Source organism: Felis catus, chromosome D4 (assembly GCF_018350175.1).
Source record: "Felis catus isolate Fca126 chromosome D4, F.catus_Fca126_mat1.0, whole genome shotgun sequence".
In the NCBI taxonomy this organism is placed as follows: domain Eukaryota; kingdom Metazoa; phylum Chordata; class Mammalia; order Carnivora; family Felidae; genus Felis; species Felis catus.
The window spans coordinates 15,647,440-15,672,583 of record NC_058380.1 but is presented as its reverse complement, the minus strand read 5'-3'; the positions used below and the strand labels follow the sequence as shown (position 1 = coordinate 15,672,583).

At 36.7% G+C, this 25,144-nt stretch overlaps 1 long non-coding RNA gene across 2 annotated transcripts; it reads right to left on the bottom strand.

Annotated features, from left to right (window-relative positions):
* Nucleotides 1–1,460: 1,460 nt before the first annotated feature.
* Nucleotides 1,461–23,339, bottom strand: LOC123381781. 2 transcript variants are annotated; one of them, XR_006589215.1, is made up of 3 exons: nucleotides 22,450–23,081; nucleotides 13,976–14,011; nucleotides 1,461–2,036 (listed from the first exon to the last, which is right to left on the bottom strand). It is a non-coding gene; the product is annotated as an uncharacterized LOC123381781 (long non-coding RNA). The 2 variants fall into 2 exon arrangements; XR_006589216.1 differs by lacking the exon at nucleotides 13,976–14,011 and having other exon boundaries at nucleotides 22,450–23,339.
* Between the last annotated feature and the right edge of the window lie 1,805 nt (nucleotides 23,340–25,144).

Sequence of the window (25,144 nt, the reverse complement as noted above, 5' to 3'; positions counted from 1 at the left end):
ATGGAAGTTATAAATTAATTTAGAAAAAAACAGGAACTTAATGATTGGGACAGGCCAGCTTTAAATAATATTATTTTCCATGTTTTCAACAATTTTCAAAAAATACATTTTTTGTATTTTGGTTAATTGATTTTATCTTTGTCCAATGATACTGAAAATCAGATTTTCTCTACCATTATGTCTTCTAACAACTATCTTTTTAAGTTTATTTATTTTGAGAGAGAGAGAGAGAGAGAGAGAGAGAGAGAGAGAGATGCAAGCAGGGGAAGAGCAGAGAGAGGGGAAGAGGGAATCCCAAGGCTCTGCACTGTCAGCACAGAGCCCAGCGCAGGGCTGGAACTCATGAACGGTGAGATCATGACCTGAGCTGAAACTAAGAGTCAGACCTGCAACCCAGTGAGCCACCCAGGTGCCCCCGCTATTGTTTTTGAAATATGAAAATATTTTGAAACTTACTTCAGGCTAGCGGTAGTTTATTGAATAATTTACTTGATAGCAGCGTTTTTTAATATAATTGTACATTTCTGTAAATTTTTACATATATTGACTTGGGTAAGATAATCAGCCAAATCAAGATAAAGGTTTGCTACTATCTGTAGGTGTAGGTGACTTGTCCCATGGCCTTTTGCCTTTCTAAACAGTTTCTTTTGATTACCGTAAGTTTTAAATTTTAATGAAATCCAACTTGTCATTTTTTTTTCTTTTGCAAATGGATTTATTTGTGTGTTAACTAAAATAAACTTTACTTATCTAGGGGTGTGAAGATATTCCTCTATGTCTTCTTCTATATGTCATACAGATTTAACTTATTCTTTTTATTCTGTTAACATTGTGAATTATATTAATTTATATTCTAATGTTAAACTAGTAGCACTTTTCCTGTTTAATCATTCAAGATATACTACCTACTTTATATATTATTGGATTTATTTGTTTCACCTATAGTTGAAATCTTTGCAACTACATTCACAATCTTGATTTGAAATTTTTTTAATATCCTTTTCAGGTTGTGTTATCTGCATCATGCTTCTTTTACACACATTTTACTTTTTCTTTATTGTTTTAAAGTATGTGTGTAAGTTTACTTTTATTATTTTCCTAAATATTTTGTAGAATGAATTATTAAGGCCATCTAGGAATTAAGTTTTATACATGAGTTTTAAAATACAGATTAAAAATTTCAACAGATTTAAGACTATTGAGTTCTCCTATTATTTTGTTAGTTTATTAAAGTTGTATATTTCAAGGAATTTATGCATTTGTCTAATTCATTGAGCATTTTTGCAAAATTTTGTTTATCTCATATTGATGTATTTTTCTTTTATAAATGAACTATAATGATGTCTCTTTACACTTCTGTTCTCAAATTCTGCTTTCTTTCATATTTCCTTGATTAGTATTGGTAGTCTCAGTAGCCTTGATTTTATTAATCTTTTTCATAAAGACAAGTTTGGACTCTATTCATTTTATCTATTGCTTATAGCTTTTCATTTTACTGGTTTTCACTAATATTTTTATGGGGGGATGACATCATCAAGATCGAAACATAGGCTGTTACCAAACTTTAGCCTTATACAAGAAGACCAGCCAGCAACTATCCATAGATAAGACACCATGGTGAAAAACCCAGAACACAGAGGTGAGTCTGAATCACCCCTTGGACCATATATAGCAAGAAGGACCATATTAAAAGAGTAAGAGGAACAGCTACACTCTGACCACATCATCCCTCCTCCAGACCAGCACAGTGCTGCACTGAGACAGTTTGCCCAGGCTTACACTTATTCCAGTAGGATAAAGAGAGCCCAAGGTGGACATCCAACTCCCCCTAGCATTGCAGGAGACTTCTCAGGAGGCTCAGTCGGGCAGTCTGTGAAGCTTGACCATTGAAGATCAAATTGAAACAGAAAAGCAGGTGGAGCTTACAACAATCGCACTCAGATCTTGGCAGACCACAATCCTCCTTGCAGTGATGCTCTAGTAAGGATCCCAGCCAACAGTTCTACCCAGCTACAGAGCTGAGCTGGTATCCACTTCTGGAAAAAATAAGCACAAATAAACAAGTGGGACTACATCAAACTAAGAAGCTTCAGCACACACACAAAAAATCAACAAAATGTTATGGCAATCTAAAGAATGGAAGAAAATATTTGCACACCACATATCTGATAAGGGGTTAATATCTAATATATATAAGGAAACCATATAATTCAACAGCAATCATCATCATCTGATTAAAAATGTGCAAAGGATCTGAATAGACGGTTTTTTCCCCAAGGAAGGTATTCAAATGGCTAATAGGTACATGAAAAGGTAGTCAGGGAGCACCTGGGTGGCTCAGTCGGTTGAGCGTCCGACTTCAGCTCAGGTCACAGTCTCGCAGTCCGTGAGTTCGAGCCCCGCGTTGGGCTCTGGCCTGATGGCTCAGAGGCTAGAGCCTGCTTCCATTCTGTGTCTCCCCCTCTCTCTACCCCTCCCCCGTTCATGCTCTGTCTCTCTCTGTCTCAAAAATAAATAAAACGTTAAAAAAATTTTTTTAAAAAGAAAAGTTAGTCAGTATCACTAATCATCAGTGAAATGCAAATTAAAACCACAGTGAGATATCACCTCTCACCTATTAGAATGGCTCTTATCAAAAAGACAAAAGATAACAAGTCCTGCCAAGGATGTGGAGAAAAGAGAATCTTGTGCGCTCTGGTGGGAAAATAAATTGGGATAGTCACCATGGAAAACAGGGTGGACATTCCTCAAAAAATGAAATATAGAACTACCATATAATCCAGCAATTCTACTTCTGAGTATATATCTGAAGAAAATGAAATCATTTGTGGGAGAATATCTGCATTCCCATGTTCCTTGCAACATTCTTTACAATAGCCAAGACATGCAAACAACCTCATTGTCCATCGATGTGTGAATGGATAAATATGGTATGTATAGATATGTATATGTATCTCTATACATATATAGTTACATCACTAACTACAATTAACAATACTGTACTATATATTTGGAAAGTGTTAAGAGAGTAAATCTTGAAATTTTCATCACACACAAAAACTGTAACTATTTGAAAACTAAAAGGCAACGCTCAAAATAGAAGATATTTGCAAATGACATGTCTGATAAAGTGTTAGTATCCAAAAGCTATAGCTCATTAAACTCAACACCCAAATAATAACCCAGTTAAAAAAAATGAGCAGAAGACATGAATAGACATTTTTCCAAGGAAGACATCCAGATGGCTAACAGACACATGAAAAAGATGCTCCGTATCACTCATCATCAGAGAATGCAAATCAAAACCACAATGAGATATCACCTCATACCTGTGAGAATGGCTCAAATTAACAACACAGGAAACAACAGATGTTGGTGAGGATGCTGAGAAAGGGGAACCATCTTATGCTGTTTGTGGGAATGCCAACAGGTACAGCCACTTTGGAAAACAGTATGGAGGTTCCTCAAAAAGTTAAAAATGGAACTACCCTAGGATCCAGCGATTGCACTACTATATATTTATGCAAAGGAGACAAAAATATGAAGGAGTACATGCACCCCAATGTTTATAGCAGCACTATCAACAATAGTAATTATGGAAAGACTGTAAATGTCCATTGATGAATGGATAAAGATGTGAGATACACACACACACACACACACACACACACACACACACATTGCGGAGTATAAATGTATATATATATGGAATATATATGTATATATGTATATATTATATATACACACACACACATTGTGGAATGTATATATATATACACACATATATATGTATGTAATGTAATGTACATATATATATGTATGTAATGTACATACATATGGAGGAGAGATGGGTGAAGGGATGGATTAAATGGGTGATGGGGATTAAGGAGGGCACTTGTGATGAGCATTGGGTGATGTATGAAAGTGCTGAATCACTATATTGTACACCTGAAACAATATTACACTATATGTTAACTAACTGGAATTTAAATAAAAACATAAAACTAAATTAAAAACAATTTAAGTATAGGAGAAAATGGATGTGTTAACAAACTTATTGTGATAATCATTCATATATCAACATATCATTATGTGGCATACATTAGACTTACACAATATTGTATGTCAATTATATCTCAGTAATATTGGAAAAAGTAAAATACCTATATTTTTCTTTTATTTTCCTTTGCACTTTTTAGGGTGAATTTGCTCCTTTGAGGTGAAAGCTTAGTTTATTGACTTTAAATGTATCCTCTTTGTGATATGTGGATTTAAAGTATCAGGGACGCCTGGGTGGCTCAGTCAGTTAGGCATCCAACTCCGGCTCAGGTCCTGATTTCATGGTTCATGAGTCTGAGTTACGAGTTGGGCTCCACACTGACAGTGCGGAGCCTGCTTGGGATTCTCTCTCTCACTCTCTCTCTCTTTCTCTCCTTCTCTTTCTCTGCCCCCCACCACCACTTGCACTCTCAAAATAAATACATTATTTTTTAAAGTATATGTTTCTCTCAGCACTGTTTTAGATACATTCATGATAATTTGAAATGGGTGTTTTTCTTAATATTTAGCTCAAAATATTTTCTAATATTCATAATGAGTGGTTCTTTCATCCCTGGGTTATTTAGTGGTATATTGTTTAGTTCCCAAAGAGTTAGATATTTTTGAAGTTAACTTTTTTATTGGATACTAGTAAAAATGTATTACTATCAGAGCATATACTCTGCATGGTGCAATCACTTTGAAGTCATTGAGTTTTTTATGATACAACATTTGATCTATTTTGATAAAAATTTTATGTGAACATTAAAATAACATGCACTTTGAAGTTATCGGTCATGGTGTTTTATAAATGTAAGGGTGGTCAATTTAATTAATAATCTCATTCACATTATTTTATATTGTTACTCATATTTTGTCTCAATTTAATTTGGGCTACAAAAAAGAAGTATTAAAATCCTCAATTATGATTTTGGAGGTATATCTGGTTCTTTTAGTTTCATCAATTTTTGTTTTATATATTTCAAAACCACCTATTGGTGATGCACAGTTAAGATTGTTATTTCTTTGTAACAATCTTCCTCGTGATTATTATTATTATTACTTCAGTGGTATATTTTTTTCCATTATTTTGCTTTTAAATTTTTGCTTACATTTTAAATCCTTCTGTTATAAAAGCAGGTTATAGTTGAGTTTCTTTTCTATTTAGTGTGATAATTTCTGTCAGTGAATTGGAGTGGTTAGCCCCACATACTTGGTTTATTGATAAGATTGCTATTTACTTCCACTATTCTCTTTCGTAGCTGTAATTTTCCTGTCTCCTTTTGAGTTAATCAGTATTTTAAAATATTTTTTAATACTTCTAATGACATTTTAGCTACCTCTCTATCAATTTTAATGTTAGTCTAGATATTACTATATTGTCCTTAACTTTCCATAGTTATTAAAAATGTCTTTATTTCATCTTTATTGTTGAAGCATATTTTCACTCAGTACAGAATCCTAGGTCTACCTCTTTTTTTTTTTTTTTTTTAGTACTTTAATTGTAACACTGCATTGTCTCTTGTGTTCCTTTTCTTTTTTTTTTTTTTTCGATGATGTATCTGTGTCATTTTTATTGTTTTTTCCTCAAGACAACGGGCTGTTCTATTTTTCTTAAAACTTTTAATGTTTTCTTATTTTTTTCCTTTAATTCTCTATCATTAGTGTGACTATGATCGGCATAGGTGCAATTTTCTTTTTATTTACTTTGTTTAGGGTGTGCTGAGACTTTTGGATCTCTGCATTGTTGTCCATCTATTTTAGAAACAAAAAAAAAATTGAGCCATTATTTTTTTCTTCAAATGTGTCTTCTGTACATTACTACTTGATTCTCTTTCTGGACTATAATTCCTTGCATGTTAGACTATTTGATATATAGACCTACATGTTATAGACTCCTCTTTTTAATTTATTACTCACTATTTTTTCTCTCTCTATGCCTCAAATTGCATAAATTACACTACCCTTTCTCTTTTTTTTAAAGTTTTTTGTTTATTTTGAGAGAGAGATAAAGAAAGGAAGAGAGAGAGAATGAGCAGGGCATGGGGCAGAGAAAGAGTGAGGGAGAGAGAGGATTACAAGCAGGCTCCGTGCCATCAGCACAGAGCCCAGTGCGAGGCTTAGTCTCATGAACCCTGAGATCATGACCTGAGCCAAAATCCAGAGTCAGACACTTAACAGACTGAGCCACCCAGGTGCCCCAGGTACCCTTTCCTGAGTTCACAATTATCCTGCTGTGACTTGTCTGTGACCAGGCACATCTAATGAATTCTTTATTTCACATATCTTATTTTTCAGTTCTAGAATTTTCCAATCTTCCACAGGGGTTTTACTTTCCTGGTTAAATTGCCCGCACATTTACGTATTTATCAACGGACGATTTGACGTACTTTTAATGGTTATTATAAAGTATTTTCCTGTTGATTCTGACAACTGAGTCAGTGGTCTCCCACTGACACTTGTAAACTCTTGAATATGTGTCCTATTTTCTTGCTTCTTCACATGTCCAATGCTTTTTCTTACTTTAAGTGAGACGTCATGAATTATACATTGTAGATTTGCATTATGTTCTTTTTTTTTTTTCTACGCGTGTTGAATTGTGTCTGGCAGATGGTGAAATTATTGGCAGATCATCTTGTCATCTTGTCAAGACTTGCTTTTAGGCTTTCTTAAGGCAGGCCCATTTCAATATTCCTGTTCGTCCTATCATGTAGTTTCTTACCCCTAAGTTGTAGATTCTCTGGTCTGAATAGTATCCTTAGGATACTCACCCCAGTCTTTCTGCTGTGGCTGCACTGAAAGGCCACATCTCTGCAAAGGGATTCTTACCTGTGAAATCTCTGTTCTAGTTTCAGTCCCCATTCCCCAAGAGCTGTTCTCTGTTAGGCATTTTTAAGTTTCTCTCTGCACATGCACAGTTTAGGATTGAGTCCAAGTCCTAAGAATTCTCTATGTAGATTTCTAGGCCTCCTTCTTTTGAGGATCCTTCCTCTCCAGCAATCTTCCCTACAGATTCCAGACACCTTACCAACCTTGAAGACAGACTTATGTTTCTTTGGCCCAGCATGTTTGCTAAGCCACAAGGGACTTGGGAAAATGTGCATATTTGTATTACTCCTAACCTTAGTGGGAATGCTTCCTTTTCCCCCCAATTAAATAGGATGCTGGCTTTATATTTAAAGTTTCTAATTTTACAAGGTTAAGAAAATATCGATTAATTCTTGTGAACTTTTTAAATAATATCATTACTTTTTTCCAAATTACTTTTCAGTACCCATGGAGATAATTATGATTTTTATCCTCCTACTTATTAATATGGTAAATTACCTTGATGATTTTTCTAATGCTTTTCCCAAGAATTGAATCAGTCTTGTTCACCAGAATACATTCTGCTTTGTTATGATCTATGAGTTTATTAGCTCTTTTTTTCTAGTATTTTGTTCAATATTTTTTCACCAATATTTCTCAGTGAGTTTAGGGTTTTTTTGAGTATGTATGTGCACTATATTTATTAGTCGTAGGTAGCAACATAATCTTGCTTCATAAAAATTATATGGATGTGATTATTTAGTTTCCATGCTCTAAAATAATTTTGTATTCTTTTGATACTTTCTGTTTGGAAAAATTGGCAGAAATACATATGAAGTCATTTGGGCTTATTCTGTGCATAAATTTCTAAATAATATTAATTCTTTTTTGGATATTGATCAGCTTAAGATTTCTGTTTCAAATGGGACATATTTGGTAAATTATATTATCCTGGACATTATTCAACAAAATTTTTTAAAATATATATGCTTATAATTTTTATGATTTTTTAAAATTAACTCATATATTTCACTTATTTTACCTTTGGTGTTTGGTGTTAAAAAATATAAAAATTTGTGCTTTCTCACATATTTTCCTTACTTAAGTCATCTAATATTTATCTATTTCATTATTTTTTCCCACTAACTTTTTTCTCTATTTTTAAAAAATTTCCATATTATTACTTTTCTGATTTTTCAAATTTTTATGCTCTTAATTATGATTTATTCTAGTTCATTTATATTTAATTAAAAATACATTTTTATAACTATAAATACTAAATTCCCTCTGATCACTGCCTTAAATATATCTCATAAATTTACTAATGTAGCACTATATTTTTGATTATATTTTTAGAAATTCTCTAGTATTGTTTTGCATTTTTCCTTTTACCAAACAGTTGTATACTATTTTTTGTTAATAGTGATTTAATTTTTTTCTTAATAACATCTAGCTTGATTCCTTTACCGTAAGTAAGTTTTGTTTGTAAGATTTCTACTAGATGGAAGTTGACAATAGTTTCTTTGATAATAGTATATGGACAATTTTTGTAAATGTCATCATGAATTTGAGGAAAAGGTGTATTTTCTACAATAATGTTAGAATTCAGAATACATATCCCTATATTTTTTTAATATGCTTTTAAAAGTTTCTATATGGGGTGCCTGGGTGGCTCAGTTGGTTAAGCTTCCGACTCTTGGTTTTGATTGGCATGATGATATCACACTTGTGGGATGGAGCCCAGCATCAGGCTCTGTGCTGACAGCATGGCGCCTGCTTGGGATTCTCTCTCCTCTCTCTCTGCCCCTCCCCCACTCATAGGCTCTCTCTCCTTCTCTCTTCCCTTTCCCACTCCCGTGTGCATGCTCGCTCTCTCCCTCAAAATATAAACAAACAAACAAACAAATAGTTTAGACATACTTATTTTTGATCGTATGCACTTGTTTTGATCTGTCTCGGTGTGTTAGGATTTCGCATCGTTAGTGTACTCTTCAGTTGATCCTTGCATTTCCTTGAGTCTCCGTTTCATGGAGGTACGTTCTTGCACTCACCTTTCTTGGTATGGTCAACTGCAGTTTCTTTAATCAATGATGTGCTAAAGGGTACAATATCTTCTGACTATTTGATAGTCTGGAGTTCTGCAGTATCCTTAATTTACACCTTTTGCTCCCCTACTCCCAACCCCTTTTACCTTAAGTGTCCGAGAAGTATCGCCATTTTCCGTGACAAACATTCATCTCTCAGAACCGGCACCTTCCCACGACTCCCATCTCTTTTCTCCACGCACTGTCAAGCTTCTTCATCTCAGTTCATATGTACTCACTGATCTCGTGTGAGTGTTTTGTCACTAGAGTCACACTTCCTCTTTTTTGAAATGTTTGCAACCTAATCGCATTATGCCTGGCCTATCTGCTTTCCTGACTCCTTGTCGGTACCATCTGCTTCTAACTCTCATGTCATTCTGATTTTACTGGAAAGAGTGTTCATATTACTACTTAGATCAAATTTGATGTTCATACTACTGTTTGTTCCCTAATTATGTTATAAACATAGGTTATGTATGCATGGTTTATTTGTTGACCTGTATGTTTTTTGTTTTTGTTTATGCCAATATATGAAAAAGATTCCCTTTAAGTGATCAACATTATCTTATGGGTATCCAGAAGTTCTTAAATTCCTTATTGTATTGCTGTGTAAAAGAATGATCACATCTTCTCACAGTATCCGTGTAATACAAGTGCAGCTGAGTGGGTGACTCTGGCTCAAGGTCTCTCAGGAATTTGCGCTAGAACTGCTAGAACTGCAGTCTCACCTGAAGATTTGACTGGAAACATTCGTTTCCCAAGCATATTCGCAAGGTTACTCATAGGCTGTTTCCTGAAAGCTTCAGTTACTCACTGGCTATTGGCTGAAAGTCTCTCTCTTTCTCCCTTGCCTTATGAGCCTGTCCTTAATTTATGACATGGCACCCGGCATACGTCTGTGGGACCAAGCAAGAGAGCAAGAAAAATCATCCACACAGAAGCCACAGTCTTTTTATAACCTACTCTTGGAAGCAACATCCTATAATTTCTGCCACATTCTGTTTACTAGGACGAGTCACTAAATCTGCTCATACTCAAGCAGAAGAGGTTAAACAAAGGTGTGAATACCAACAGGCAGAGGTTATAAGAGGTTATCTCAAAGTATATCCACCACAAATATCTTATTAAAAATTTTTTTCCTGATCTTCTCACCAAAAGGGCTTAGAAGTAGTGATACATGAGAACAATTAGGACACCTGACACCCATGTATATTTGTGTCTAAATACCCCTTCTTAGGTAAAGAAAAATAGAGCTTGTTAAAGAAATTCCTTTTCTAAACCTGCAGCAGGGGAAATACAAAGTGAGCATGAAACACTTATTTTGTGATCAAAACCAAACCAAAACAAGCAAACAAACAAAAAAGATTAATCAGGAGATGTCATAAGAACACAGAAACCATCCTGAAAGGGCTCCCCCTAGCCACACTTGGGACAGAAGGTATGATGGTTCTAATAGAGTACATAATATTGAAGTGAAAAAAAAAAAAAAACAACTTTGAGTTGTAGTAATTGGGAAGGAGAAAAGGAGGGAAGTAGAGCTCTTCTTAGATATATAGATATAAAAAACAAATAGTAGACATATCTCCATAAATATCCATATGTGTGTGTTTATGTATGTGTTCACATACAAACACAAACATATACACCTAAAGAGTGAAAGTCAATCAATGAATCTAGGTCAAGAGTATATGAATGATCCTTGTACTATTCTCTTAGCTTTTTAATAGATATGAATATTTCAAAAATAAAAAGTTGGAAGAGGAGAAAATAAGACCTTAATACTCTTAGAATAAAATGTGAATTATGGAGTCACAAAAGAAAATGCTAACCATAAATGAAATGATAGATTAATTTTAGAAAATTGATTACATTAAAAACAAAGAACTTCTGTTAATCAAAAAATATGTTTTAAAAAGTGATACTAAAAAAATACCAATTGACACACTTATAACTGAAAAATGAAAACTATCACAAATATATAAAGAACTTATAACATCAAAGGGAAGGAAAAAACCCCCAGCAATTGATTAATTAAATAAAACATAATAGGCTCATGACTGGGCCTTTTCCTTATTGGAATAGATTTTGGCTTTGGAGTAACAGAGAAACGCTTACAAAGTATGGAATGAAATGTAACCTCAGAGGAAACCCTTTGGGTTTCCTAATTTTTATATCCTCTTTGTTATGTAGATGAGGTATTTATATTACTCACTTTTACTCTTAAGCCAGCTACGTTTTATAAATCCATAATTTTCCAGTAATTTGCAGTAAGTATCCTAATCAGGTAGTAGGCATCAGAAAATCAGGTATTTATGATAAAACATGCCTACATAAGAACTCTCCTTATCTTTTCAAGAGTAAATGCCATTGACCTTTTATAAGGATGTCTGGTGAAGAACAACAGCTCAGGTGTCAAGAGAAAGGGAGAGTGTGTAACAAACCCACTGTTAGCTTTTTTCATCTGATCCACAATCTAAAGTCCTTCTAATGATGTAAATCAAACATCTTTGAGAAAAAATGAAATCTCATATAGCAAGGAGGGTAAAAAAACAGATTTCAAATCCTTAAGAGCCATAGTAGTGTCCCATTTTCCAATCACTTAAAATGTAAAAACCATTCTTGGCTTGCAGTTTGTAAGCAGTAGGCCAAATTTGGTCATAGTTTGACAACTACTGTTCCACAGCTTAGGAAAAAAAAAAATTCTTTTCCTTATAGAAAGTGAGTTTGGGAATGTAGGGCCTGATCAAGGAAAAAGATAGGACCATGAGGTAGCAGTGGTACGCACAAGCTTTGAGTAACACTGACAGGTTTGAGTGCAGTTGGGAAGTCCCTCACACAATAGCCTCCAGAGCCCCTGGCACTGAGTCACCATCCAGAAGGGGAAGAGGACAGGGAAACTTCTATCAGAGAGACAGAGAGACAGAGAGACTGGAGAGGAGAGTTATCTGTCTAGGTAATGTCACTTAGCTACACGGTGTGAAATCTCTGGGTCACAAGATCCCAAGGGCAGTTGCGTCTTCTGGGTTTATTTTTTGAGGGTTTTTGTTTATTTGTTTTTTTGGATGGGGGGTGTTTATTTGTTTTTGTTTTTGTTTATGTTTTAAAGAGACCCTGGGGTTAATCTGGGACGATCAGATGTTGGGTTCCATCTCCTGGGATATGCAAAGCAAGCAGGTCTAAATGGCTAAAAATCTGCTTTTTGAGGCCATATTTAAAACAATGGGATTTATATTAAAAAAAAAAAACACTCGAGTTTGGCTCCAGCAGACTTTAGAGCTAATGAATCTCAGCCTACTTTGAAGAAATAAATGACACAGGGGGCAATATAGAGGCCATTATTGGCTCAGTTGTATAACATTCTTGTAACAACATCAAAATGTGAAGAGAAAAGAGGGAAATTTCTCACATATTATATCTACTAACATAGAAAGACATATTCCATCCACCTCTGTATTAGTGGCACCTCTTACCAGTTCTATCTCAACTGTTGGCAGGATGTGGGGAAGGTTTACAAATGGAGGCTTCTGACCTATAGTCTGTTTCCCTTCTCTTTCCACCTCAGTCTCCGTCTCACATCATCTTGCCTGCATGTATGGGGACTGTGGAGACCCTACAATACACATCCTAACTTTTTCACAGTAACTCCCCCTCTGAACAGGTATAAGTCAGCCACCCCTCTGGGCTAAAGAGAAGCACACTGTTGTCCTGTCAGCCCTGACTAGAACAAAGTTGATTATATGAGCCTGGAAGGGGGCTCAGGGTTGTTCAGACAGGAAATTCCAGCTTCATGGTATCCAAATTATGGATTACAAGGGGGAGGTACATTTCTTTAGCTCCACAGACTCCTCGTTGCTTGATGTACTAGGAAAGAGGCCCCTTCTTCTGTGTCTAGGGACATGATATCTCTTAGAGCACTTGCCACACAGAGAGCTCAATAGATGGTAATTGAATGAACAAGTACGTTGGTGATTGATGGAATGAAGAAATACCTGAACAAAAAGCATGGAGATAAATGATTGAAAGTAGTGATCCTGGTTCCATAAAACATCATAAAAGATACAGTTTAAAAATTAATTGGCCTGGGTAGATGCTGGTACATGGCTTTTTTTTCACCTGCAGTAATAGTGCAGGCCATTCTCTGGTGATGAAGTCACATTAGATAACTCAATCATCCATCATCCCATGATGTGTAAAGCACAAGTTCCAGAGGGCTATATTAAGAAATTGATCCCTCCACCCTGAATTTTCTCTCTAACAGATATAGATCATAATTTCTTCGTCTACGTCATAGTCTTCCAGAGTCATGTATGTTTACAGGTTATTGTCATTCAATGACTCTGTCTTCAGTACACAGGGCTAAAGGATTAAAGATCTTGATAGATGAAAACTAGAGGTCAGTGTTAACACAGTTGATTTTTCACTTTGCAAAACTTGTCTGTGGGAAAGAATGAAACATTTTTCTACTGCGGAAGAAACTGAAGATTCTTGACTTGGGAAAACATTTCCGCTAAAATCAAGCAGGTTGTGATTTGAAAGTGCTTGGAGAAAAGAAGCATGCGGTTTACTTTTAGACAACCCTTCAATAGCAAATAAAAACATGGGCGCACAGAGAATTACTTTATGAGTCTTTAAATTGGAGTTTAAAATTTCTGGGGAAATGGTATTTTGCAAATACAGTAAAACCTTGGTTTGTGAGCATTCTTCATTCCAGAAACACGCTTGTAATCCACAGCACTTGTATATTAAAGTGAATTTCAAGAACCATTGGCTCAGTTGTGATCATGTGACATTCACCACCACATACTATTCATTGTATTGCAAGGCATCCCTTGCTGATCAAATTAAAATGTGTTAGAAATGTTTGCTCATCTTGCAGAACACTCACAGACAGAACAAGTTACTCGCATTCCGAGGTTTTACTGTATTAGGTTGGAAGCTTCATTGGTTCCCTGAGACTGAACATCTGTCTCCTTCTGACTAGTAAATAGGCAACTTTAATTTTAGTAAAGCAAGCTGTACAGTAGATCTAGTAATGGAAGACTCACCAGGGAGAGAAGGACTGGAGTAAGATACACAGGATTCTGTAATGAAAGAGAAACAGAAGAAGGATAATGCGGTAAGGGTAAAAGCAAAGAGAGGTCACAAGAAGAGCAATGGGTCTTTGTGACAGGGAAGAAACAGAAAACTGAAGACATTTCTTTTTTTTTTTTTTTAATTTTTTTTTTCAGCGTTTATTTATTTTTGGGACAGAGAGAGACAGAGCATGAACGGGGGAGGGGCAGAGAGAGAGGGAGACACAGAATCGGAAACACGCTCCAGGCTCTGAGCCATCATCAGCCCAGAGCCCGACGCGGGGCTCGAACTCCCGGACCGCGAGATCGTGACCTGGCTGAAGTCGGACGCTTAACCGACTGCGCCACCCAGGCGCCCCATGAAGACATTTCTTATGCTGATACTGGGCGAGGAGCTAAGTGTGTTATTTAATCCTCCATCAATTCTGTAAGAAACAGGTGTTAGACTCATTTTAAAACTGAGGAAATTGATAATCAACAGGATTATATCATTTGTTCACAATTAACTAACCAGATTTGACTCAAAATCTGTATACATTCAACTGTGCCAACAGAGACCTGTGTATTCAATGGTGGCACATCTGGTTTTATGTTATATTGTGTTATTTTTCCTGTTCTTGAGCCATATTGCTGGGGCTGCCATGATTCAGAGCCCCAGCTGGTGACTAGAGGAGCCTACAAATCCCCTAGACTTTGTTCCCCAAGTTTCATTAGAATGCATGCCATTGGTCACTGCCCAGGCAACCATAGACCTGACGCAGTCCAAGAGGTGAACCAGCCCTCATACTGAAGACTTTGAAATTTCCATTCTATCATTTCCCAAGTTGTATGCTTATGGTGTTTCTCATACTCATTGTCTCCAGCCTCTTTGATATTTTTCTTCTCTTCTGGTCCTATGCCCGTTTTCTACATTTTCATTATAATAATGATAATAATCAGCCTTATATGTATCCTACTTGCAACCTCCAAAACACTTTAATCCATATGGCATTTGATCCATGTGCATAGAGAAGCCATTTTATTCCCACTTTTATAAAGAGAGACAATGAAGCTTAGAGAGGTTCAGTGACGTGTCTGAAGTCATCCAAGTAGGAAGTGGCAGAACCAGGACTGATCCCATTTTTCTTTTATTCCTATCCTCTGCCTTTTCATGTATGTGAGGCTCAAATCAGACCTTTCAGCTTTCCTTAATCCCACTGAATACATTCAAGAGTTTGGAAGTGACCAAAATATCCTGGAGCATCTAACCCAACTTCATATACATAGTGGGGTTAAAAGCGAAACAAACAACATCAGCAAAATTACACCTCTTTTTAGCTGTGTATGATAGCCAGGTGGAGGAGCACCTGTGTGGCTCAATCAACTAAGCATCCAACTCTTGATTTCCACTCAGGTCATGATCTTGTGGTTCACGAGATCAAATTCCATGTCGGGCTCTGTGTCTGCAGCGCGGAGCCTGCTTGGGATTCTCCCTCTCCTCTCTCTCTGCCCCTCCCCTGCTCACACTCTGTCTCAAAAAAATAAAGAAACATTAGAAAAAAAAAAAAACTTAAACACAATAGCCAGGTGGAAATCTAAATTTCTTTGAGCCAATTTGAAGAGTACTCTCGGAGAGGGTCCATTTTAACCTCCCTCCGTCAACACTGATGTCACATTTGGTTACTCTTGTGGAGCAGAAATTTTCTGAGGAAAAAACGGATTCTTTTTGAAGAAATAATTTTGTTTTGAAAGCATTTAAAATAATTCTATAAATCATGGGCATTTTACATTATGAACCAACAGGGATCTCTGAGTGTATTTCATTTATTAAAAAAAAAAAAAAAACAGAGGGAGAGCAAATGGGGGAGGGGCAGAGGGCGAGAGGGAGAATCCCAAGCAGGCTCTGTGCTGTTGGCACAGAACCCAATGAGAGGCTTAAACCCATGAAACCATAAGATCATGACCTGAGCCAAAATGAAGAGTCAGAGGCTCAAATGACTGAGCCACCCAGGCGCCCTGCATATTTCATTTCTAACACACAATAGAAGCCAATTCCTGTGTGCACTCTGGTTCAAAGTGGTTTGTAAAATTGAATGTCAGTAGTGAAATTAGAAATTCAGCATTCTAAACCCTAACCAAAAGCCAACCACAGCAATATACCATAAAGGCAATAAAAACCATTGTATAATAGAACTAAGTTATATACATGGCAATTATATGCATATATAATTAATGTATAATAATGCTTACATATAACATAATAGACTAAAGAGTCCGAAGAGTTATCAAAATGACATAGAAGCTGGGAACAGAGGATGATGTGTGAAGAATGATAGGAAACATGTTCCTTGCAGAAGAAAACAACAACAGCAACAACAACAACACTTAACCCTCCCCAAAAAACATACAGCCTTCAACATGCCCACTATGAAATTCTGCGGTGCTCTGGTTCCCTTAGTTGACACCTGCTTTGAAGGTCTGACTGACTTGTTACACTGCAGTGAAGGCAAAATTGCTTCCGGTTTTAAGCTTTAGAGGTCACCACCACGACCACACCGGTATGTTAACAAGCACTACCAATCTCTGTGTTGCTCGACTACTCTGAACCACTCTAGGTGTCACATTATGTTGGGGGCAGAGATAAGTCTTGCAAGAAAGTCATCAAACTGAAATCTTGATATTGTCAGTATCATCTCGTTTTGCTCTGGCAAATACTACATTCAGCTACTGATAACAGTGTAAAACTCAGCAGGGTTGAGTGATCACCTGCGTCCTGATTTTCCTCTGGCTCTGTGAAAATAGCATATGTGATATTTTTTACACAAGTCTCTTTTTCATATGTAAATACCAGGAGAGGGGGCATCTAATAAACCTTAAAATATTTGAAATTCTACGAATGTGAAGCTAGACAAATGTATGCTTTGAAGCAACATGAATTTATATTCTGATATTATTTGTTTAAACATGTAGCATTGGTACCAAGTTTTCATATCAATAATATAGCTCAGAAGAGTGCAGAGTCATACGAGAACACATAATTGTCTATTTAAAGAAGTTTGCGTTCGCATTTACTGATATCTTCTACGTCATATCCTTGATTCTTAAAAAAAAAAGTCTGTACATAGCAAAGTCTCTTATTTTTTTTCAATAATCCTTAAAAATAATACTTCCAGTCTGATAAATTTTATCAACACCAAACAATACAATAGAAAACTTACACGGAATCTAATGCTTGTGTTTCTAAAAGACATCGTTCAATTTATGACATGTTCCATATGAAGGCCAGGATACACACAGCCTCCTAAAAGAGTCCCTGAGATTTAAAGCCCATACTATTTCTTATGGGCTTGGTTTGCCTGCCATTTATAATTTCCATTTATTGCTGCCTTAATTGCCTGGGCATGACCTTATATTTTGTAACCTTTTCCTTTTTCTCTTTAGGGCTTTAAATGATTTGCACATATCATCTTTAATTGACACCTCAGTGTGACATCAGCAAAATAGAGAGGATGGATAGCACAATCCACAAAACATTATCCTTGCAACTACATTTCTAATACTTTGAAAAACAAATTAGCAGAACACACTTGGTTTTAAGCTTTTCTTGGCAATCTTTTCTAGGAGGCTGATTCTAATACTCAAATGCTAGCACTCAAATCTTGTACCTCACATCAATAAACAAAGACTTTTAACTTCAACCCAAAATTCAGTATATGAGGTTTACATAGGGAATACCTTTCTTCATGTAAGTTGATAATAAAGTTTCAAGAGTAAGAGGTAAGAGTAGAGTTGAGCAAGTTTAGCCCAACTTTACTTGGAAATAACCGAAATAGAGAGCAGATATTATAATCATATACTTCTAGAGCTCCTGGCAAACATAGAGACCGTGAGACCAGTCCTCTCAGTACCAAGGACACTGGAGCCTAATGGCTTTCTTAGCATCACAGTTTCTAATAGTAGTTGGAATGACTCAGGAATTACAGCTTCAGGTCCTATGTGTTTTCCACTCTACCGAGCTAAAATAATTAAAGCAGATATAAAAAATATATTGACAACCATAGATCAATGGGGGAAAATGGCACCACTTTGTTGTGACAGAGGAGTACTGAATGATTAAGCTGTTCTATTGTATGAAAGTGACAAGAGGAGGCAGTTCCAGTGACCAAACAGTAACAGATATTAAAGACAACTTAAGTCACTTAGACCCTTCATCCTTCACTCTCTGTTGATCGGATACTTAAATCCCTTTTATAAATCCTAACGATAGAATTCTATTATATGATTAATATGAAGTCATCCAAATTATACTTAAAGCCGCCAGTGATGGAGAACATATTGTTTAGGAGGCATGCATTTCATCTGACTTAACCCAAACCAGTTTCCTTGAAAAGTTCTTCCTTGCTGAAACATACTTGTAGATTAGATAGTGAAATGATAACTACTTGATGTTTAGATTAATTTACTTTTTCTATAATAGAAAAATAAATGTATCAGGATCAGAGATAAAGACAAGAATTTGCTATCCTTTATGATGAAACATGCAAACCCAAAAAGTGAATTAAAATTATTTTTCAACTTTTCAACTGTTAAAGTATGGCAATTGTATTAGGTACTTATCGGTTTGCATGATAGCCTTGAAATGTATATATATATATATATATATATATATATATATATATATATGATCAAATTAAGTAAGAACTTAATAGCATCAATAGAAATTTGGAGCTATAGCTAAGGGTCTTTCCTTACATTACAACGTCACTTACCTTTAATAGCTTTGAACCAAATAATAATTTCTTCAGTATACGAAAAATTCAAGAGTCTTATTTACCTTCTAGTAAAGCAGTCATTTATCTTGGACTGTTCAATGGTAAAATAAGATATTCTACAGAAAGTACAGATGGATGAGTGATAAGTGCTAGCGTGAATGAAAAACATCTCAAGGCAAAAATGCAAAAGCCATACATAATAGAAAAGGATGTTTATGGAACACAATCAATGACCTTGTCTTGAATTCTGTGTCTGAAAGAGAAATGTTCTTAGTAGAGGCTTCAACCAGAGACCATCTTTTGTCTACTGTCACTGCTAAACTTTCCATGCATGAGGAGTCAGATTTAAATTTGAGTAAATTAGATTTCACCCTTTATGATTAGTTAATTCTGATCCACACATCCATCCATACATTTAGTTAATTTTGATCGTAAATGCAAAACCTTCAAGCACTTTCTAATACTTTTTTAGAACTATCATTTTTTACTTTAATGCATTACCCCAAATTTATTATTTTGTATATCTAAATATGAGAACTACACACATGTAGATAATAGATATGTCCTTTCCATGTATATGTATGTGCATGTGTATCTACGATGATACATAACACTTTCATCTCATTAATTCACTATACTGTGGAATGCATTACTATAGGCTATGGTTCTTGCTTTAAGGAATAGCAAACAAACACACAAACAAACAAAAAACCCCAAAAACCTAAAGAGCAATCCCCACCCTGCAAAAATAATAAATAAATAAATAATCAATAGAATGTGTTTTGATAAGCAAAGCCAATTTAGGAGTATTCTTTTGCACCTCAAAACTACAGGTAGAGCAAAGACAGTCATTATGAACTACTCCTTTAGCCTACTGGAGCCATTTCACACCAGCTTATATGAGACGACATAAATTCTCAGAATTCTCAGCCATCCCAAAGGCTACTCTTGCTAAATAAACATTTATAAGCACACCACTGATATCAGAACATGGATGAATATAGTTTAGTGGTCACAGCACAACCTCTGAATCTGACCTTGCCCATTAATATTTGTGTGCCTTTGCACAATTTTCTCAAATGAGTAGTGGCCTCGTCTCGTCATCTGTAAAATGGTTTACAAATCTTTCTTAAGTACTTAACACTGTGTCTGGACTGGAACTTGAAGTGACCAATAAATGCTAACTGTAATTGCTATCAACCATGAGACGTAGCATGAAATACAGAACGGGCTCTAGTGAATTTAGTCTCATATTCAAGAAAATTGGTAAAATAGACAAATTAGGTTTTCATAATTTACTTGGTTCTTTATATAGAACTGTATGCCTTAGAAGCCAAAGTATAGGGAGAAGTCAGTTGCATTCCTTGAAAACTTTACAGATAGTAAGGTTTTTGTACTTGTAGAAAACTTATATGATTACTTGCTTTCCTAATTAATTTTTTATGGTTTTTTTTACTTTTGTAAACACTTAGTATAAATCATTTAAATATGCAGCAGAATTATTTTAAACAAATAAACAGCATGACCCAGTGGAAAGTATCTGGCTGGGCCCTCACAGAACAGAAGTTTCTTATTGATTCTGTTTCAGTTTCCTGTGTCTAGCAGGGCACAGTCTGTCCACCATGGCCTCCAGTTTCTTCAGCTTTACATTGAATTTATTGCACAAAGCTGGATTAGCAGGTGACCTTGAATCCATCTTTTGAATAAAATCTTCCATAGGAGAGTAGTATATGCAGTTAAGATAGCATATGGGATGATGGTGTGAGCACATATATTTACTTCCCCTTCCCCCCCAGAATTCCAGATCCAATAATGAAAAGCTAAATACACATAAAAAGCAATGGGAAATACCAAAAGCAACATCTGCATACAAGAAATTTAGAGGAATGCCCACAAGACATAAAACACACAGGGACAATAATCAGACCAGAGAAAATGATAGTCAAAGACATGCAGAATTAAACTCCACAGATAACACAGAGCTCATGGCAAATACATGTGATGGACAGAATGCTCCACAGCAAACATTGCAGAAAATCACTAGAACCTTCGTTCTGAACAACAGGACCATTTGTCACCCTCTTACTCGGAGAAGTGCACGCTGCTATGGTGTATGTTTTTCTAAGGTCGAAGTTCTTGGCAGTATTTATGTATTTATTCATTATGTTCATTGTTACAGTAAGTCTGAATTTAGTCATTGTTTTAGGCATCTTCCTTGTTACTGGTGGGCCGTGAATATTCTGTGTCTTTGCATGTCTGACCCTCTTATTTCTCACTCAAATTTGAATGATGCTTTTGATGTACTCAGACTCAAAGTTATTTTTCCTCAGAACATTGAGAAAATTGGCCTATTGTCTTTATGCACCTGAGCTGTCAGTAATAAGTCTGACAGATCTATCTGATTCTTGTCCATTTGCAGGTTACTTTTCCCTTCTCTTTTTGGAAGCTTTTAGGATTTTCTACTTTTCTTTTTAGTTTTCACTACCATTATTTTTCAATCAGTGAGACTTTTTACCCTGTTTAGCTCTTAGAGACTAGTTTCAGTATGACTGTGGTTTTTCCTAATGCTGGTATACTATGGTATTTTCTGCTATTTCCTTAAATATTTTTTTCCTCCTCCATTTGTTTTATTCTCTCCTTTTAGAGTCCTAAGGTTCAAGATGGTGACATAGAAAAATCCTGAACTCAGTTCCTCCCCCCAGACACACAGAATTTTCTAAGAAAAAACAAAAACAAACAAACAACCCACCTAAAGTCTGGCTCAACAACTACACATCAGGCTAATGAGAAGAAAACCACATCAAAGAGGGTAGGAGAGACTGGGACACAACTCCCATAAACCCCACTCCAGGCCAGTGAACCGCAATTAAGAGGGAGCTCAGACCCCGAACTTCCCCTTAGGAGTCAGAGTTTGAACCCCACATTGGGCACCCCAGCTTTTCAAACCTGCACCTGAGAGACAAGCCCCCAAAACATCTAGCTTTGAAAATCAACAGGGTTTGTGCCTACGAGACCACAAGACTGCAGCGATCTAAGAAATGGCTCTTAAGTATAAACAGTATAAATCATTTAAATATATAGAATTAATTTAAACAAATAACCAGCGTGATCCAGTGGAACGTATCTGGCTCCAGGATTCACAGAAGTTGCTTATTGATTCTGTTTCAGCTTCCTGTGTCTAGCAGGGCACACTGTCTGTCTACCGCGGCCTCCAGTTTCTTCAACCTTATGTTGAAGTTATTGCGCAAGCCTGGATTAACAGCTCTTAAATGGCTCCTACTTAGATTTATCGCCCAGACTTGCGGTGAAAGAGGCTCATTTTGCTTATGTTGAAGCATTGGCCTGAGGGGCAGGCATCTAATTTAACACACAATGCAGGAGCATGCTGGAACACTCTTCAGGGATGGAAGCTAGAGGGGGCCGGTTTTGCTCTCTTCCTCGCCCTGCGGTAGGAGATGGGAGCCATTTTATTTTTTTTTATTTTTTAGGGTTTTGTTTGTTTTGTTTTGTTTTTAACATTCGTGATAGGGAAAAATCTGTTATAAGATGGCCAACAGGACTGGTAGGGAAATTCCAGTCCCCGACCAAAGACTCCCCTTCCGGGTTCTTTTCCTACCACGCTTGCCTGGCGCAGGCCAAATTACCACGAATGCTGAATGCGGAAGTAAAAGACTATCACTTGTTCCCTCTGCTTACCTTCCGTCTCCGGAGCGTGATCTCCTCTGAGCCGGCCTAAAATAAACCGCCTGCCTTCCAAGATCTCGGAGTGCCTCCTGGTTCTTCCCCGGGGTGATCCAGACCAGGCTCCCTAACATTAGGCTTTCTTTTTCTTCTCTTTTTTTTTGGGGGGGGAGGCACCGTCTTGGCGCTCCCCCTCATCTCACCACAGCCAAAGGATACCATCTTCTCACTCCCCCTTCTGCCGTGCTCTCAAGCCACCCCCTCCCCCCCATCTTCCAGAAGGAAACTTTCACATGCTTTTGGTGCCCTGATTTTTGCGGCCTCTGCCCAGGGGGCCTTCCTTGCTCACAGGGGTTTCATGGCCCGGGAGAGGCCTGGGTCCCACGGGGTTATAACAGTCACAGGTCTGGCAAGATACCACGGTCAGGGCGGTGCCAGAGATTGAAACGCACCCCTCTCTCAGTAGAAGAGGTCGGTTGACTCGTCCTGGACCTTGGGCCTGAGGGGAAGGCTTCAGGTTTGGCACGCATCTAGTGGCGGATGGAGCTGCTCTCAACGAACGTGGAATGCGCACCTACATTTGTCCTTCGTATCTCCCAGAAGAGAGCTTGTACACTCATCTGGAGCTCTTCTTTTCCAACCGCCACTCAGAGGATGCCTCCAGATCACCTGGCCCTGGTAGCCATGAGGGCTGATGCTGGTGGTCCCACAGGACTGATTAGCTTTGCACACTTTAAAAGCTGCTGTCTGAGGGTCTGGCTTCCAATCAGCCCGAATCTAGGTGCTGTGAGATCCTCCCCTTTGGGACACGAACAGGTCTTGGCTCGCTTTCCGCTGCCGGGAGCTATTAAAAAATATAATAGGCGGTTTGGACAATCACAAAAGTTGGTGAGACCACCAAGGCTTGACCAAAATTGAGCGACAGGTTTTGTCACCTACACAAGGCCATGCCTTCAGGGAGAAGTGGTTGTTTCATCTAGCACAGAGAAACCAACACAGAACCAAGCAAAATGAAGAAAAAGAGGAACACCTTGCAAACAAAAGAACAAGGTAAAGCTTCAGAATGGCTCTCAAGTAAGCTTTATAATTTCCGTTTCTACCTTCCCCATTTTTAGCTTTACTTTTTAGACATTTTTATTATTAAAAATAACCCATATAAAAGGTTGAAAAAAGAACCTCACGCCCTTGGTTTTTGTTTTGTTTTGTTTTCCTTCTGTCACCTGCTTGTGCATCTTTAAACAATATAGCTTAGATTTCCTGCTTTGGAACAGGAATACATACATATATATATATATATATATATATATATATATATATATATATGTATCTGAATACATTATTTTGTTTTCCTTTATTCATTGAATAGTATGTTAAATTCATTCATATTGTTGCATATATCTGAAGTTCATTCATTTTTATTGCTTTACAGCCTACCATTTTTTTAGTATACCACAGTTTACCATTGACTGGCATCTGGTGGTTTTCCGTCTGGAATGACAACCGATGCTGCCATAAACTTTCTTGATCAGGCATCTTGGTGCACGTGATCTTCACGCATCTAGATCAGTAGTTCTTAAATTCCAGCATGTATCAGAATCATCTGTATAAGGCTTGTTAAAACATATTGCTGGGCAAACAGATGATCATACACAGTAGATTTTTTTTTTTTACTATGTATTTTTTTCTTTTCTCAACTCTTCTTTGGATTTATTTTGCTCCTCTTTTTCCAACGACCTGAGACAAATTTTCAGCTTATCAATGTCTAACCATTCTTCCTTTCTTTAAAATGCATTTGGGGCATTCAGTTTCTCTATATATTGCTTTATCTGCTCAAACAACTTTGAATAGTTTTTATTGTCTTTAACTTCAAAATATTTTCTATATCCTATTAACATGTATTTCTAGATACACTGCATTTTGTGATTATTTGTTTGATTTTTAAAACTTTTAATTTTGAAATACGGGTTCACAAGAAGTTGCAAAGATAGTAGAGAGGTACCGTTGTCACCCAATTTCTCTCAGGTATTATATCTAATGTAACTTAGTTACCGTATGAAATTCGGGTAACTGATGTTGATACAATACGTTTGATTAGTTCTACGCCCTTTTTTAAATCCTGAGTGTAGATTTGTAAAACCATCACTGCAGTCAAACATTTGACTGCAGGAACATACAGGAACATTTCTTTACAACAAAGATCTTCCTGTGCGCTACTCCTTTATAGGCACATCCACTACCCATCCCCCACAACTACTGATCTATTTTCCATCTCTACAACTATGTCTTTTGATAATGGTACATAAAAGGAATCATACAATATGTGGTCTTTAGAGATTAACTTTTTTTTTTTTTTTTTACTCAGCATAATGCTCTGATCCATCCAAGTTGCTGCATGTATCAGTAGTTTGTTCCCTTGTATTGCTGAATATATCCCCTGGTATGGATGAACTAGTTTGTCTACCCATTAAGCTGTCAAGAAATTGTATCCCATAGAGTTTAGGTGTTGTGTTCTGAGACTGGCCTTTATTTCAGTCTTTTGTTTCAGCAGACACTTCCTGACACTACAGTTAAGGGAAAGATGGAGTAGATGTCCAGATTCCTCATGTAGGTTCCTTTCAGTCTCCTGGGGAACAGGTGCAGGAGGAGAAGTTCAGGCTCCCCATGAGGCCTCTACTTGCATTACCCTGGTCAGGAAGGGCACCTCATTACT